At 45.5% G+C, this 16,134-nt stretch overlaps 5 non-coding genes and 1 pseudogene across 5 annotated transcripts; all 6 read left to right on the top strand.

Moving 5' to 3' along the window:
• The first annotated feature begins 1,441 nt into the window (after positions 1 to 1,441).
• LOC130335807 (U2 spliceosomal RNA) lies at positions 1,442 to 1,632 on the top strand. Its single transcript, XR_008877357.1, has one exon. It is a non-coding gene; the product is annotated as a U2 spliceosomal RNA (small nuclear RNA).
• A 3,638-nt stretch (positions 1,633 to 5,270) lies between these two features.
• Positions 5,271 to 5,497, top strand: LOC130335749 (U2 spliceosomal RNA; annotated as a pseudogene).
• Positions 5,498 to 7,589: 2,092 nt separating this feature from the next.
• Positions 7,590 to 7,780, top strand: LOC130335805 (U2 spliceosomal RNA). The gene has a single exon (XR_008877356.1). It is a non-coding gene; the product is annotated as a U2 spliceosomal RNA (small nuclear RNA).
• A 2,069-nt stretch (positions 7,781 to 9,849) lies between these two features.
• LOC130335803 (U2 spliceosomal RNA) lies at positions 9,850 to 10,040 on the top strand. Its single transcript, XR_008877354.1, has one exon. It is a non-coding gene; the product is annotated as a U2 spliceosomal RNA (small nuclear RNA).
• A 2,096-nt stretch (positions 10,041 to 12,136) lies between these two features.
• LOC130335802 (U2 spliceosomal RNA) lies at positions 12,137 to 12,327 on the top strand. The gene has a single exon (XR_008877353.1). It is a non-coding gene; the product is annotated as a U2 spliceosomal RNA (small nuclear RNA).
• Positions 12,328 to 14,438: 2,111 nt separating this feature from the next.
• Positions 14,439 to 14,629, top strand: LOC130335801 (U2 spliceosomal RNA). Its single transcript, XR_008877352.1, has one exon. It is a non-coding gene; the product is annotated as a U2 spliceosomal RNA (small nuclear RNA).
• The last annotated feature ends 1,505 nt before the right edge of the window (positions 14,630 to 16,134 follow it).

The following is a 16,134-nucleotide window of genomic DNA, read 5'->3' as shown; positions in this document are numbered from 1 at the left end:
TTAGGCTATGCTATTGTGCACCTACCTGATGCATCAGAAGGTGCGAGGCCCTTGCTAAATTCTGTGCACAGACTTTGAGATCTATACTTTAGACTGTATCTAAACCTGCTCCAACATGGACTGACATTCTGGCCTACTTTCAGCCGATGCGACTTGTCTGTCGCTGAACAGTCGCTTTTTATGTATTCAGCACCTATGTATAATGTTGTAAAAATGCTCTAGAAGCTAAAGTCGCAGAAATGTCACACATATTTGGCCTGCAACTTTCTGTGCGACAAATTCAGACAGGAAAAATCAGTATAAATCCTTAGAAAATTATCCCCCAGTGTCTCCATCTGCTGGCGGTATTGAATAAGCATTGCTGCACTGATGGGGTATGCATTAGACGAAAAAAAAGAAGAAAAAGAAGAATAATACGCCCAGAAAAGAGGCGAAAAGGAGAAAGACGTAAAAAAACGTGAAAAAAAAGTAAGAGGAAGAGAAGGGAAAAAAAGGTGGAAATGGGTTTAAAAGTGATTTCGGCGGAGAAATATATATATATATATATATATATATATATATATATATACGCGCACACACACACATATATATAAACGTATTCTCCGTTGAGATATTGCAGCCGCTGCTGTGTCCAGGCCCAGGAGCCTTAGCACTGTGCTGTGATGTCACTCAATACCACTGACATCACTAGGTGTAAACAACATCTCTCCTTTGCTGTGTATGTGACTATGGAGCTGTTTGGTGATGTCGTCTATTATGGCCTTCATAGAAGCAACAGGAGATTGTTGCATCCATCTAGAACCCTCAGAACTACAGTGCTATGATGTCACTCACTTCCACAGGCCTTGCAGAGTGTAAACAACAACAACCCAGCTTTGTTGTGTATGTAACCATAGGGATTTGTGATGTCACCTAGAACCTTCACAGCAGCGACAGCTTTATGAGGAGCATCAGCACTGCTCTGCCTGAGCAGAACCATCACCGCCATAGGTTGTCAAATAACCCGGGTTTAACCCACACAGGTAAGTCCAATGGGGTGCAGGCATGTCCTCTATGCTTACAGCTTCCCGTGGGTGTTGGTTTGATACCGTTTGGGGACAGCCAAGGAGGCATCTGCAGGCAACAAAGGTAGGTGTGTGCTTGTGTGTGTGTTTCCTATGCAGATCCTAAGCCCAGTGTCACATGCAAGTAGGAGGAGTAAGAAGGGTTCCTGGCAAATCCGGGTTATGGATTGCATTTAAAAAGGCCCCGTGGGAGTGCAATGGGCCCCTGTCTTGCTGCTTAGCAATAATGGTATGGGTTTAGGTTCTGCTGTGTGTACTGGTGGTTGACTGCCCCCCAGCCCAGAGTGTGCATGGAAAATTGTCTGGCAGCCTCCCTGACAGCAAGCAGTGATAGTGCCCATGAAGGGCACCTTGTTGGGCCCGCCCCTTTCACGGTTATCGCTTCTCGGCCTTTTGGCTAAGATCAAGTGTAGTATCTGTTCTTATCAGTTTAATATCTGATACGTCCCCTATCTGGGGACCATATATTAAATGGATTTTTGAGAACGGGGGCCGATTTCGAAGCTTGCTTCCGTCGCCCTATGCATTGACCCGATATGGCAGTATCTTCGGGTACAGTGCACCACCCCCTTACAGGGTTAAAAAGAAAGATTCCTACTTTCATTGCTACCTGCTTGCTGGCTAGCCAGCTAGCCAGCCCTGTGGGCCTTGCTGCTGCTGCTGCAGCCAAAAAACAAAAGGTGGTGCTGCTGCTGCTTCTGCTGCTTCTGCTTCTGCTTGTGTCTGGCCGCTGTTGGAGCGTCCAGGCACAGGACTTCTGCTGCTGCTGACTAAATGGCCTCCTTAATTGGATCATTTGAGTAGCCAGCACACCTGTGCAGGTAGGGCATGACATGATAGGCAGCTGCCTTGATAGCGGGTGGGTGCTGAATGTTCCTAATTGACAAAATAAGATTAATGCTTATGAAGAAATATAAAATCTCATCCCTTCCCCAATATCGCGCCACACCCCTACCCCTTAATTCCCTGGTTGAACTTGATGGACATATGTCTTTTTTCGACCGTACTAACTATGTAACTATGTAACATAACATGGGGGGGGGGGGGTCTCCTGGCTGTTCACACAGGTGTGTCATTGCTGTACATTGACCATGCATTGCTTCTGTGGTATTGCAAAGGCAAAGACAAATGCTTCCAGCCATCCATTGCACTAATGGATTGGTCATCAGCTGGCTGTCTATGTCCCGCATCAATATAGACCAAAGTACAGAGGGTTAGGCTATGCTATTGTGCACCTACCTGATGCATCAGAAGGTGCGAGGCCCTTGCTAAATTCTGTGCACAGACTTTGAGATCTATACTTTAGACTGTATCTAAACCTGCTCCAACATGGACTGACATTCTGGCCTACTTTCAGCCGATGCGACTTGTCTGTCGCTGAACAGTCGCTTTTTATGTATTCAGCACCTATGTATAATGTTGTAAAAATGCTCTAGAAGCTAAAGTCGCAGAAATGTCACACATATTTGGCCTGCAACTTTCTGTGCGACAAATTCAGACAGGAAAAATCAGTATAAATCCTTAGAAAATTATCCCCCAGTGTCTCCATCTGCTGGCGGTATTGAATAAGCATTGCTGCACTGATGGGGTATGCATTAGACGAAAAAAAAGAAGAAAAAGAAGAATAATACGCCCAGAAAAGAGGCGAAAAGGAGAAAAACGTAAAAAAACGTGAAAAAAAAGTAAGAGGAAAAGAAGGGAAAAAAAGGTGGAAATGGGTTTAAAAGTGATTATGGCGGAGAAATATATATATATATATATATATATATATATATATATATATATATATACGCGCACACACACACATATATATAAACGTATTCTCCGTTGAGATATTGCAGCCGCTGCTGTGTCCAGGCCCAGGAGCCTTAGCACTGTGCTGTGATGTCACTCAATACCACTGACATCACTAGGTGTAAACAACATCTCTCCTTTGCTGTGTATGTGACTATGGAGCTGTTTGGTGATGTTGTCTATTATGGCCTTCATAGAAGCAACAGGAGATTGTTGCATCCATCTAGAACCCTCAGAACTACAGTGCTATGATGTCACTCACTTCCACAGGCCTTGCAGAGTGTAAACAACAACAACCCAGCTTTGTTGTGTATGTAACCATAGGGATTTGTGATGTCACCTAGAACCTTCACAGCAGCGACAGCTTTATGAGGAGCATCAGCACTGCTCTGCCTGAGCAGAACCATCACCGCCATAGGTTGTCAAATAACCCGGGTTTAACCCACACAGGTAAGTCCAATGGGGTGCAGGCATGTCCTCTATGCTTACAGCTTCCCGTGGGTGTTGGTTTGATACCGTTTGGGGACAGCCAAGGAGGCATCTGCAGGCAACAAAGGTAGGTGTGTGCTTGTGTGTGTGTTTCCTATGCAGATCCTAAGCCCAGTGTCACATGCAAGTAGGAGGAGTAAGAAGGGTTCCTGGCAAATCCGGGTTATGGATTGCATTTAAAAAGGCCCCGTGGGAGTGCAATGGGCCCCTGTCTTGCTGCTTAGCAATAATGGTATGGGTTTAGGTTCTGCTGTGTGTACTGGTGGTTGACTGCCCCCCAGCCCAGAGTGTGCATGGAAAATTGTCTGGCAGCCTCCCTGACAGCAAGCAGTGATAGTGCCCATGAAGGGCACCTTGTTGGGCCCGCCCCTTTCACGGTTATCGCTTCTCGGCCTTTTGGCTAAGATCAAGTGTAGTTCTGCTCACTTGGTCTGGCCAGAGGGTGTCTGGGGTACCCGGCTCCTTTGCCTGGGGGGATCGTCCTTCTTAACGGAGGGAATTCACCCCCCTGCTGCTATCAGGGAGCCGGCTTAGTCCCCAGACAACGGGAGGCGATCCCCACCTACCTACTTCGGTGGGGGAGGTGTCTGGACATCATGGACATGGAGGAAGATTGCGGTTTTTCTTCGGAAGGCGTGCCGCCTTTTGCGAGACTTCGGAATGGAGTTCGTATTTCCCTGCTCGATGTCCGGAAGAAGGAAAGAGGCCTTGTCTTTGTCGTGGAAGAAGTGCTGTTTAAGTTGCTGGAAGTCAAGAGGGAGCAAATCCTATCCATGCTTGAGTTTCCCAGAAGTGGATACTACGACGTGGTGCTGGCTTCTGAAGAGGACTATGAGTCATTTTGGAACATATTGCAGCAAAAGAAGGTATGTCCGGTTTTGGAAGGGGTGGAGATAGTTCCACATTTCCCACGTAGAGAACGATTGGTGACTATAAGGATGTATAGCCCATATACTTCGGAGGAGGATATCGTTACCTTTTTGTCTCGATTCTGTGACAGTGTTCTGCCTAAAGGCAAGGTATTTAATCAATATGGACTATGGACCACCAAGTGGAGGTTCCATGTGAAATTTAAAATGGCAGATGGCAAGTTAGTGATACCCCCAGGACGGTTTAAAATTGGTTCTGTGAACGGGGATCTGTATTTTTCTGGCATGCAAGATTTTTGCCGCAAATGTAAACAGTACGGTCACAGAAAGGAGGATTGCACGTTTTTGTGGTGTTTCAAGTGTCAAGAGGAGGGTCACGACGTGGAAAATTGTCAAAAGAAACGGAAATGCCATCTGTGTGGTGAGGAGGGCCATCTGCTTGGCTCGTGTCCTAAGAAAAAGTCTGAGAAAAATTCAGAGAAAAAGGTAGCTGTAAAAAGAAGCAGAGAGGAACCAGCTGAAGTGAAAGAACCAGAAGTGGAGCAGGTTCCAACTAGAAGACCTACAGAGCAGAAGAAGAAGAGAGAGGAGGAAGTGTATGTGCCAGTGCAGTATTTTGGTGTGCTTGGTGGTTTGTTGGAAAATTTGTCGGAAGCAGAAAGAAAAACGTTTGACAAAGATATGATGGATCTAAAGATAGGCTTGAAGAACCGGGAGGAAGAAGCTCGGGATAAAGTCTATTTTTCTTTCAAGGCAGACATGAACCGTTTTGTTGAAACGTATAAAATTCCAGGCTGGTTAGCGTCTCAAGTTAAGAAAGATATAGCAAATGGCAATATCAGTCGAGGACTGATAGACTTTCTAATGGTGTTTGCATGGAGGAAGGGGATGACCTTCTAATTTGGTTTTGCTTAATTAGAAAGTAATGTTTGGTTTTGCTATTTTATGTTGTTTCTTATTTTGTTTTTAAATGTTCTATTTTGTTTCATTAGTGTTTAAGAAAAGAAATAAAAACATGTTACCTGATGATGAACACAAAATTGAGTTCCAAATAAGATCTTGGAACTCTGAGTGAGTTCTGAGGGCTAAAAAAAAAAAAAAAAAAAAAAAAAAAAAAAAAAAAAAAAATCTGTTCTTATCAGTTTAATATCTGATACGTCCCCTATCTGGGGACCATATATTAAATGGATTTTTGAGAACGGGGGCCGATTTCGAAGCTTGCTTCCGTCGCCCTATGCATTGACCCGATATGGCAGTATCTTCGGGTACAGTGCACCACCCCCTTACAGGGTTAAAAAGAAAGATTCCTACTTTCATTGCTACCTGCTTGCTGGCTAGCCAGCTAGCCAGCCCTGTGGGCCTTGCTGCTGCTGCAGCCAAAAAACAAAAGGTGGTGCTGCTGCTGCTTCTGCTGCTTCTGCTTCTGCTTGTGTCTGGCCGCTGTTGGAGCGTCCAGGCACAGGACTTCTGCTGCTGCTGACTAAATGGCCTCCTTAATTGGATCATTTGAGTAGCCAGCACACCTGTGCAGGTAGGGCATGACATGATAGGCAGCTGCCTTGATAGCGGGTGGGTGCTGAATGTTCCTAATTGACAAAATAAGATTAATGCTTATGAAGAAATATAAAATCTCATCCCTTCCCCAATATCGCGCCACACCCCTACCCCTTAATTCCCTGGTTGAACTTGATGGACATATGTCTTTTTTCGACCGTACTAACTATGTAACTATGTAACATAACATGGGGGGGGGGGGGGGGGTCTCCTGGCTGTTCACACAGGTGTGTCATTGCTGTACATTGACCATGCATTGCTTCTGTGGTATTGCAAAGGCAAAGACAAATGCTTCCAGCCATCCATTGCACTAATGGATTGGTCATCAGCTGGCTGTCTATGTCCCGCATCAATATAGACCAAAGTACAGAGGGTTAGGCTATGCTATTGTGCACCTACCTGATGCATCAGAAGGTGCGAGGCCCTTGCTAAATTCTGTGCACAGACTTTGAGATCTATACTTTAGACTGTATCTAAACCTGCTCCAACATGGACTGACATTCTGGCCTACTTTCAGCCGATGCGACTTGTCTGTCGCTGAACAGTCGCTTTTTATGTATTCAGCACCTATGTATAATGTTGTAAAAATGCTCTAGAAGCTAAAGTCGCAGAAATGTCACACATATTTGGCCTGCAACTTTCTGTGCGACAAATTCAGACAGGAAAAATCAGTATAAATCCTTAGAAAATTATCCCCCAGTGTCTCCATCTGCTGGCGGTATTGAATAAGCATTGCTGCACTGATGGGGTATGCATTAGACGAAAAAAAAGAAGAAAAAGAAGAATAATACGCCCAGAAAAGAGGCGAAAAGGAGAAAGACGTAAAAAAACGTGAAAAAAAAGTAAGAGGAAGAGAAGGGAAAAAAAGGTGGAAATGGGTTTAAAAGTGATTTCGGCGGAGAAATATATATATATATATATATATATATATATATATATATATATACGCGCACACACACACATATATATAAACGTATTCTCCGTTGAGATATTGCAGCCGCTGCTGTGTCCAGGCCCAGGAGCCTTAGCACTGTGCTGTGATGTCACTCAATACCACTGACATCACTAGGTGTAAACAACATCTCTCCTTTGCTGTGTATGTGACTATGGAGCTGTTTGGTGATGTCGTCTATTATGGCCTTCATAGAAGCAACAGGAGATTGTTGCATCCATCTAGAACCCTCAGAACTACAGTGCTATGATGTCACTCACTTCCACAGGCCTTGCAGAGTGTAAACAACAACAACCCAGCTTTGTTGTGTATGTAACCATAGGGATTTGTGATGTCACCTAGAACCTTCACAGCAGCGACAGCTTTATGAGGAGCATCAGCACTGCTCTGCCTGAGCAGAACCATCACCGCCATAGGTTGTCAAATAACCCGGGTTTAACCCACACAGGTAAGTCCAATGGGGTGCAGGCATGTCCTCTATGCTTACAGCTTCCCGTGGGTGTTGGTTTGATACCGTTTGGGGACAGCCAAGGAGGCATCTGCAGGCAACAAAGGTAGGTGTGTGCTTGTGTGTGTGTTTCCTATGCAGATCCTAAGCCCAGTGTCACATGCAAGTAGGAGGAGTAAGAAGGGTTCCTGGCAAATCCGGGTTATGGATTGCATTTAAAAAGGCCCCGTGGGAGTGCAATGGGCCCCTGTCTTGCTGCTTAGCAATAATGGTATGGGTTTAGGTTCTGCTGTGTGTACTGGTGGTTGACTGCCCCCCAGCCCAGAGTGTGCATGGAAAATTGTCTGGCAGCCTCCCTGACAGCAAGCAGTGATAGTGCCCATGAAGGGCACCTTGTTGGGCCCGCCCCTTTCACGGTTATCGCTTCTCGGCCTTTTGGCTAAGATCAAGTGTAGTATCTGTTCTTATCAGTTTAATATCTGATACGTCCCCTATCTGGGGACCATATATTAAATGGATTTTTGAGAACGGGGGCCGATTTCGAAGCTTGCTTCCGTCGCCCTATGCATTGACCCGATATGGCAGTATCTTCGGGTACAGTGCACCACCCCCTTACAGGGTTAAAAAGAAAGATTCCTACTTTCATTGCTACCTGCTTGCTGGCTAGCCAGCTAGCCAGCCCTGTGGGCCTTGCTGCTGCTGCAGCCAAAAAACAAAAGGTGGTGCTGCTGCTGCTTCTGCTGCTTCTGCTTCTGCTTGTGTCTGGCCGCTGTTGGAGCGTCCAGGCACAGGACTTCTGCTGCTGCTGACTAAATGGCCTCCTTAATTGGATCATTTGAGTAGCCAGCACACCTGTGCAGGTAGGGCATGACATGATAGGCAGCTGCCTTGATAGCGGGTGGGTGCTGAATGTTCCTAATTGACAAAATAAGATTAATGCTTATGAAGAAATATAAAATCTCATCCCTTCCCCAATATCGCGCCACACCCCTACCCCTTAATTCCCTGGTTGAACTTGATGGACATATGTCTTTTTTCGACCGTACTAACTATGTAACTATGTAACATAACATGGGGGGGGGGGGGGTCTCCTGGCTGTTCACACAGGTGTGTCATTGCTGTACATTGACCATGCATTGCTTCTGTGGTATTGCAAAGGCAAAGACAAATGCTTCCAGCCATCCATTGCACTAATGGATTGGTCATCAGCTGGCTGTCTATGTCCCGCATCAATATAGACCAAAGTACAGAGGGTTAGGCTATGCTATTGTGCACCTACCTGATGCATCAGAAGGTGCGAGGCCCTTGCTAAATTCTGTGCACAGACTTTGAGATCTATACTTTAGACTGTATCTAAACCTGCTCCAACATGGACTGACATTCTGGCCTACTTTCAGCCGATGCGACTTGTCTGTCGCTGAACAGTCGCTTTTTATGTATTCAGCACCTATGTATAATGTTGTAAAAATGCTCTAGAAGCTAAAGTCGCAGAAATGTCACACATATTTGGCCTGCAACTTTCTGTGCAACAAATTCAGACAGGAAAAATCAGTATAAATCCTTAGAAAATTATCCCCCAGTGTCTCCATCTGCTGGCGGTATTGAATAAGCATTGCTGCACTGATGGGGTATGCATTAGACGAAAAAAAAGAAGAAAAAGAAGAATAATACGCCCAGAAAAGAGGCGAAAAGGAGAAAAACGTAAAAAAACGTGAAAAAAAAGTAAGAGGAAGAGAAGGGAAAAAAAGGTGGAAATGGGTTTAAAAGTGATTTCGGCGGAGAAATATATATATATATATATATATACGCGCACACACACACATATATATAAACGTATTCTCCGTTGAGATATTGCAGCCGCTGCTGTGTCCAGGCCCAGGAGCCTTAGCACTGTGCTGTGATGTCACTCAATACCACTGACATCACTAGGTGTAAACAACATCTCTCCTTTGCTGTGTATGTGACTATGGAGCTGTTTGGTGATGTCGTCTATTATGGCCTTCATAGAAGCAACAGGAGATTGTTGCATCCATCTAGAACCCTCAGAACTACAGTGCTATGATGTCACTCACTTCCACAGGCCTTGCAGAGTGTAAACAACAACAACCCAGCTTTGTTGTGTATGTAACCATAGGGATTTGTGATGTCACCTAGAACCTTCACAGCAGCGACAGCTTTATGAGGAGCATCAGCACTGCTCTGCCTGAGCAGAACCATCACCGCCATAGGTTGTCAAATAACCCGGGTTTAACCCACACAGGTAAGTCCAATGGGGTGCAGGCATGTCCTCTATGCTTACAGCTTCCCGTGGGTGTTGGTTTGATACCGTTTGGGGACAGCCAAGGAGGCATCTGCAGGCAACAAAGGTAGGTGTGTGCTTGTGTGTGTGTTTCCTATGCAGATCCTAAGCCCAGTGTCACATGCAAGTAGGAGGAGTAAGAAGGGTTCCTGGCAAATCCGGGTTATGGATTGCATTTAAAAAGGCCCCGTGGGAGTGCAATGGGCCCCTGTCTTGCTGCTTAGCAATAATGGTATGGGTTTAGGTTCTGCTGTGTGTACTGGTGGTTGACTGCCCTCCAGCCCAGAGTGTGCATGGAAAATTGTCTGGCAGCCTCCCTGACAGCAAGCAGTGATAGTGCCCATGAAGGGCACCTTGTTGGGCCCGCCCCTTTCACGATTATCGCTTCTCGGCCTTTTGGCTAAGATCAAGTGTAGTATCTGTTCTTATCAGTTTAATATCTGATACGTCCCCTATCTGGGGACCATATATTAAATGGATTTTTGAGAACGGGGGCCGATTTCGAAGCTTGCTTCCGTCGCCCTATGCATTGACCCGATATGGCAGTATCTTCGGGTACAGTGCACCACCCCCTTACAGGGTTAAAAAGAAAGATTCCTACTTTCATTGCTACCTGCTTGCTGGCTAGCCAGCTAGCCAGCCCTGTGGGCCTTGCTGCTGCTGCTGCAGCCAAAAAACAAAAGGTGGTGCTGCTGCTGCTTCTGCTGCTTCTGCTTCTGCTTGTGTCTGGCCGCTGTTGGAGCGTCCAGGCACAGGACTTCTGCTGCTGCTGACTAAATGGCCTCCTTAATTGGATCATTTGAGTAGCCAGCACACCTGTGCAGGTAGGGCATGACATGATAGGCAGCTGCCTTGATAGCGGGTGGGTGCTGAATGTTCCTAATTGACAAAATAAGATTAATGCTTATGAAGAAATATAAAATCTCATCCCTTCCCCAATATCGCGCCACACCCCTACCCCTTAATTCCCTGGTTGAACTTGATGGACATATGTCTTTTTTCGACCGTACTAACTATGTAACTATGTAACATAACATGGGGGGGGGGGGGGTCTCCTGGCTGTTCACACAGGTGTGTCATTGCTGTACATTGACCATGCATTGCTTCTGTGGTATTGCAAAGGCAAAGACAAATGCTTCCAGCCATCCATTGCACTAATGGATTGGTCATCAGCTGGCTGTCTATGTCCCGCATCAATATAGACCAAAGTACAGAGGGTTAGGCTATGCTATTGTGCACCTACCTGATGCATCAGAAGGTGCGAGGCCCTTGCTAAATTCTGTGCACAGACTTTGAGATCTATACTTTAGACTGTATCTAAACCTGCTCCAACATGGACTGACATTCTGGCCTACTTTCAGCCGATGCGACTTGTCTGTCGCTGAACAGTCGCTTTTTATGTATTCAGCACCTATGTATAATGTTGTAAAAATGCTCTAGAAGCTAAAGTCGCAGAAATGTCACACATATTTGGCCTGCAACTTTCTGTGCGACAAATTCAGACAGGAAAAATCAGTATAAATCCTTAGAAAATTATCCCCCAGTGTCTCCATCTGCTGGCGGTATTGAATAAGCATTGCTGCACTGATGGGGTATGCATTAGACGAAAAAAAAGAAGAAAAAGAAGAATAATACGCCCAGAAAAGAGGCGAAAAGGAGAAAAACGTAAAAAAACGTGAAAAAAAAGTAAGAGGAAGAGAAGGGAAAAAAAGGTGGAAATGGGTTTAAAAGTGATTTCGGCGGAGAAATATATATATATATATATATATATATATATATATATATATATATATACGCGCACACACACACATATATATAAACGTATTCTCCGTTGAGATATTGCAGCCGCTGCTGTGTCCAGGCCCAGGAGCCTTAGCACTGTGCTGTGATGTCACTCAATACCACTGACATCACTAGGTGTAAACAACATCTCTCCTTTGCTGTGTATGTGACTATGGAGCTGTTTGGTGATGTCGTCTATTATGGCCTTCATAGAAGCAACAGGAGATTGTTGCATCCATCTAGAACCCTCAGAACTACAGTGCTATGATGTCACTCACTTCCACAGGCCTTGCAGAGTGTAAACAACAACAACCCAGCTTTGTTGTGTATGTAACCATAGGGATTTGTGATGTCACCTAGAACCTTCACAGCAGCGACAGCTTTATGAGGAGCATCAGCACTGCTCTGCCTGAGCAGAACCATCACCGCCATAGGTTGTCAAATAACCCGGGTTTAACCCACACAGGTAAGTCCAATGGGGTGCAGGCATGTCCTCTATGCTTACAGCTTCCCGTGGGTGTTGGTTTGATACCGTTTGGGGACAGCCAAGGAGGCATCTGCAGGCAACAAAGGTAGGTGTGTGCTTGTGTGTGTGTTTCCTATGCAGATCCTAAGCCCAGTGTCACATGCAAGTAGGAGGAGTAAGAAGGGTTCCTGGCAAATCCGGGTTATGGATTGCATTTAAAAAGGCCCCGTGGGAGTGCAATGGGCCCCTGTCTTGCTGCTTAGCAATAATGGTATGGGTTTAGGTTCTGCTGTGTGTACTGGTGGTTGACTGCCCCCCAGCCCAGAGTGTGCATGGAAAATTGTCTGGCAGCCTCCCTGACAGCAAGCAGTGATAGTGCCCATGAAGGGCACCTTGTTGGGCCCGCCCCTTTCACGGTTATCGCTTCTCGGCCTTTTGGCTAAGATCAAGTGTAGTATCTGTTCTTATCAGTTTAATATCTGATACGTCCCCTATCTGGGGACCATATATTAAATGGATTTTTGAGAACGGGGGCCGATTTCGAAGCTTGCTTCCGTCGCCCTATGCATTGACCCGATATGGCAGTATCTTCGGGTACAGTGCACCACCCCCTTACAGGGTTAAAAAGAAAGATTCCTACTTTCATTGCTACCTGCTTGCTGGCTAGCCAGCTAGCCAGCCCTGTGGGCCTTGCTGCTGCTGCAGCCAAAAAACAAAAGGTGGTGCTGCTGCTGCTTCTGCTGCTTCTGCTTCTGCTTGTGTCTGGCCGCTGTTGGAGCGTCCAGGCACAGGACTTCTGCTGCTGCTGACTAAATGGCCTCCTTAATTGGATCATTTGAGTAGCCAGCACACCTGTGCAGGTAGGGCATGACATGATAGGCAGCTGCCTTGATAGCGGGTGGGTGCTGAATGTTCCTAATTGACAAAATAAGATTAATGCTTATGAAGAAATATAAAATCTCATCCCTTCCCCAATATCGCGCCACACCCCTACCCCTTAATTCCCTGGTTGAACTTGATGGACATATGTCTTTTTTCGACCGTACTAACTATGTAACTATGTAACATAACATGGGGGGGGGGGGGGGGGGGGTCTCCTGGCTGTTCACACAGGTGTGTCATTGCTGTACATTGACCATGCATTGCTTCTGTGGTATTGCAAAGGCAAAGACAAATGCTTCCAGCCATCCATTGCACTAATGGATTGGTCATCAGCTGGCTGTCTATGTCCCGCATCAATATAGACCAAAGTACAGAGGGTTAGGCTATGCTATTGTGCACCTACCTGATGCATCAGAAGGTGCGAGGCCCTTGCTAAATTCTGTGCACAGACTTTGAGATCTATACTTTAGACTGTATCTAAACCTGCTCCAACATGGACTGACATTCTGGCCTACTTTCAGCCGATGCGACTTGTCTGTCGCTGAACAGTCGCTTTTTATGTATTCAGCACCTATGTATAATGTTGTAAAAATGCTCTAGAAGCTAAAGTCGCAGAAATGTCACACATATTTGGCCTGCAACTTTCTGTGCGACAAATTCAGACAGGAAAAATCAGTATAAATCCTTAGAAAATTATCCCCCAGTGTCTCCATCTGCTGGCGGTATTGAATAAGCATTGCTGCACTGATGGGGTATGCATTAGACGAAAAAAAAGAAGAAAAAGAAGAATAATACGCCCAGAAAAGAGGCGAAAAGGAGAAAAACGTAAAAAAACGTGAAAAAAAAGTAAGAGGAAGAGAAGGGAAAAAAAGGTGGAAATGGGTTTAAAAGTGATTTCGGCGGAGAAATAAATATATATATATATATATATATATATATATATATATATATATATATATATATATACGCGCACACACACACATATATATAAACGTATTCTCCGTTGAGATATTGCAGCCGCTGCTGTGTCCAGGCCCAGGAGCCTTAGCACTGTGCTGTGATGTCACTCAATACCACTGACATCACTAGGTGTAAACAACATCTCTCCTTTGCTGTGTATGTGACTATGGAGCTGTTTGGTGATGTCGTCTATTATGGCCTTCATAGAAGCAACAGGAGATTGTTGCATCCATCTAGAACCCTCAGAACTACAGTGCTATGATGTCACTCACTTCCACAGGCCTTGCAGAGTGTAAACAACAACAACCCAGCTTTGTTGTGTATGTAACCATAGGGATTTGTCATGTCACCTAGAACCTTCACAGCAGCGACAGCTTTATGAGGAGCATCAGCGCTGCTCTGCCTGAGCAGAACCATCACCGCCATAGGTTGTCAAATAACCCGGGTTTAACCCACACAGGTAAGTCCAATGGGGTGCAGGCATGTCCTCTATGCTTACAGCTTCCCGTGGGTGTTGGTTTGATACCGTTTGGGGACAGCCAAGGAGGCATCTGCAGGCAACAAAGGTAGGTGTGTGCTTGTGTGTGTGTTTCCTATGCAGATCCTAAGCCCAGTGTCACATGCAAGTAGGAGGAGTAAGAAGGGTTCCTGGCAAATCCGGGTTATGGATTGCATTTAAAAAGGCCCCGTGGGAGTGCAATGGGCCCCTGTCTTGCTGCTTAGCAATAATGGTATGGGTTTAGGTTCTGCTGTGTGTACTGGTGGTTGACTGCCCCCCAGCCCAGAGTGTGCATGGAAAATTGTCTGGCAGCCTCCCTGACAGCAAGCAGTGATAGTGCCCATGAAGGGCACCTTGTTGGGCCCGCCCCTTTCACGGTTATCGCTTCTCGGCCTTTTGGCTAAGATCAAGTGTAGTATCTGTTCTTATCAGTTTAATATCTGATACGTCCCCTATCTGGGGACCATATATTAAATGGATTTTTGAGAACGGGGGCCGATTTCGAAGCTTGCTTCCGTCGCCCTATGCATTGACCCGATATGGCAGTATCTTCGGGTACAGTGCACCACCCCCTTACAGGGTTAAAAAGAAAGATTCCTACTTTCATTGCTACCTGCTTGCTGGCTAGCCAGCTAGCCAGCCCTGTGGGCCTTGCTGCTGCTGCAGCCAAAAAACAAAAGGTGGTGCTGCTGCTGCTTCTGCTGCTTCTGCTTCTGCTTGTGTCTGGCCGCTGTTGGAGCGTCCAGGCACAGGACTTCTGCTGCTGCTGACTAAATGGCCTCCTTAATTGGATCATTTGAGTAGCCAGCACACCTGTGCAGGTAGGGCATGACATGATAGGCAGCTGCCTTGATAGCGGGTGGGTGCTGAATGTTCCTAATTGACAAAATAAGATTAATGCTTATGAAGAAATATAAAATCTCATCCCTTCCCCAATATCGCGCCACACCCCTACCCCTTAATTCCCTGGTTGAACTTGATGGACATATGTCTTTTTTCGACCGTACTAACTATGTAACTATGTAACATAACATGGGGGGGGGGGGGGGGGGGTCTCCTGGCTGTTCACACAGGTGTGTCATTGCTGTACATTGACCATGCATTGCTTCTGTGGTATTGCAAAGGCAAAGACAAATGCTTCCAGCCATCCATTGCACTAATGGATTGGTCATCAGCTGGCTGTCTATGTCCCGCATCAATATAGACCAAAGTACAGAGGGTTAGGCTATGCTATTGTGCACCTACCTGATGCATCAGAAGGTGCGAGGCCCTTGCTAAATTCTGTGCACAGACTTTGAGATCTATACTTTAGACTGTATCTAAACCTGCTCCAACATGGACTGACATTCTGGCCTACTTTCAGCCGATGCGACTTGTCTGTCGCTGAACAGTCGCTTTTTATGTATTCAGCACCTATGTATAATGTTGTAAAAATGCTCTAGAAGCTAAAGTCGCAGAAATGTCACACATATTTGGCCTGCAACTTTCTGTGCGACAAATTCAGACAGGAAAAATCAGTATAAATCCTTAGAAAATTATCCCCCAGTGTCTCCATCTGCTGGCGGTATTGAATAAGCATTGCTGCACTGATGGGGTATGCATTAGACGAAAAAAAAGAAGAAAAAGAAGAATAATACGCCCAGAAAAGAGGCGAAAAGGAGAAAAACGTAAAAAAACGTGAAAAAAAAGTAAGAGGAAGAGAAGGGAAAAAAAGGTGGAAATGGGTTTAAAAGTGATTTCGGCGGAGAAATATATATATATATATATATATATATATATATACGCGCACACACACACATATATATAAACGTATTCTCCGTTGAGATATTGCAGCCACTGCTGTGTCCAGGCCCAGGAGCCTTAGCACTGTGCTGTGATGTCACTCAATACCACTGACATCACTAGGTGTAAACAACATCTCTCCTTTGCTGTGTATGTGACTATGGAGCTGTTTGGTGATGTCGTCTATTATGGCCTTCATAGAAGCAACAGGAGATTGTTGCATCCATCTAGAACCCTCAGAACTACAGTGCTATGATGTCACTCACTTCCACAGGCCTTGCAGAGTGTAAACAA

Source organism: Hyla sarda, unplaced genomic scaffold (genome assembly GCF_029499605.1).
Source record: "Hyla sarda isolate aHylSar1 unplaced genomic scaffold, aHylSar1.hap1 scaffold_456, whole genome shotgun sequence".
In the NCBI taxonomy this organism is placed as follows: Eukaryota; Metazoa; Chordata; class Amphibia; order Anura; family Hylidae; genus Hyla; species Hyla sarda.
The sequence above is the reverse complement of the archived record's forward strand: the minus strand, read 5'-3'. Positions and strand labels throughout refer to the sequence as shown.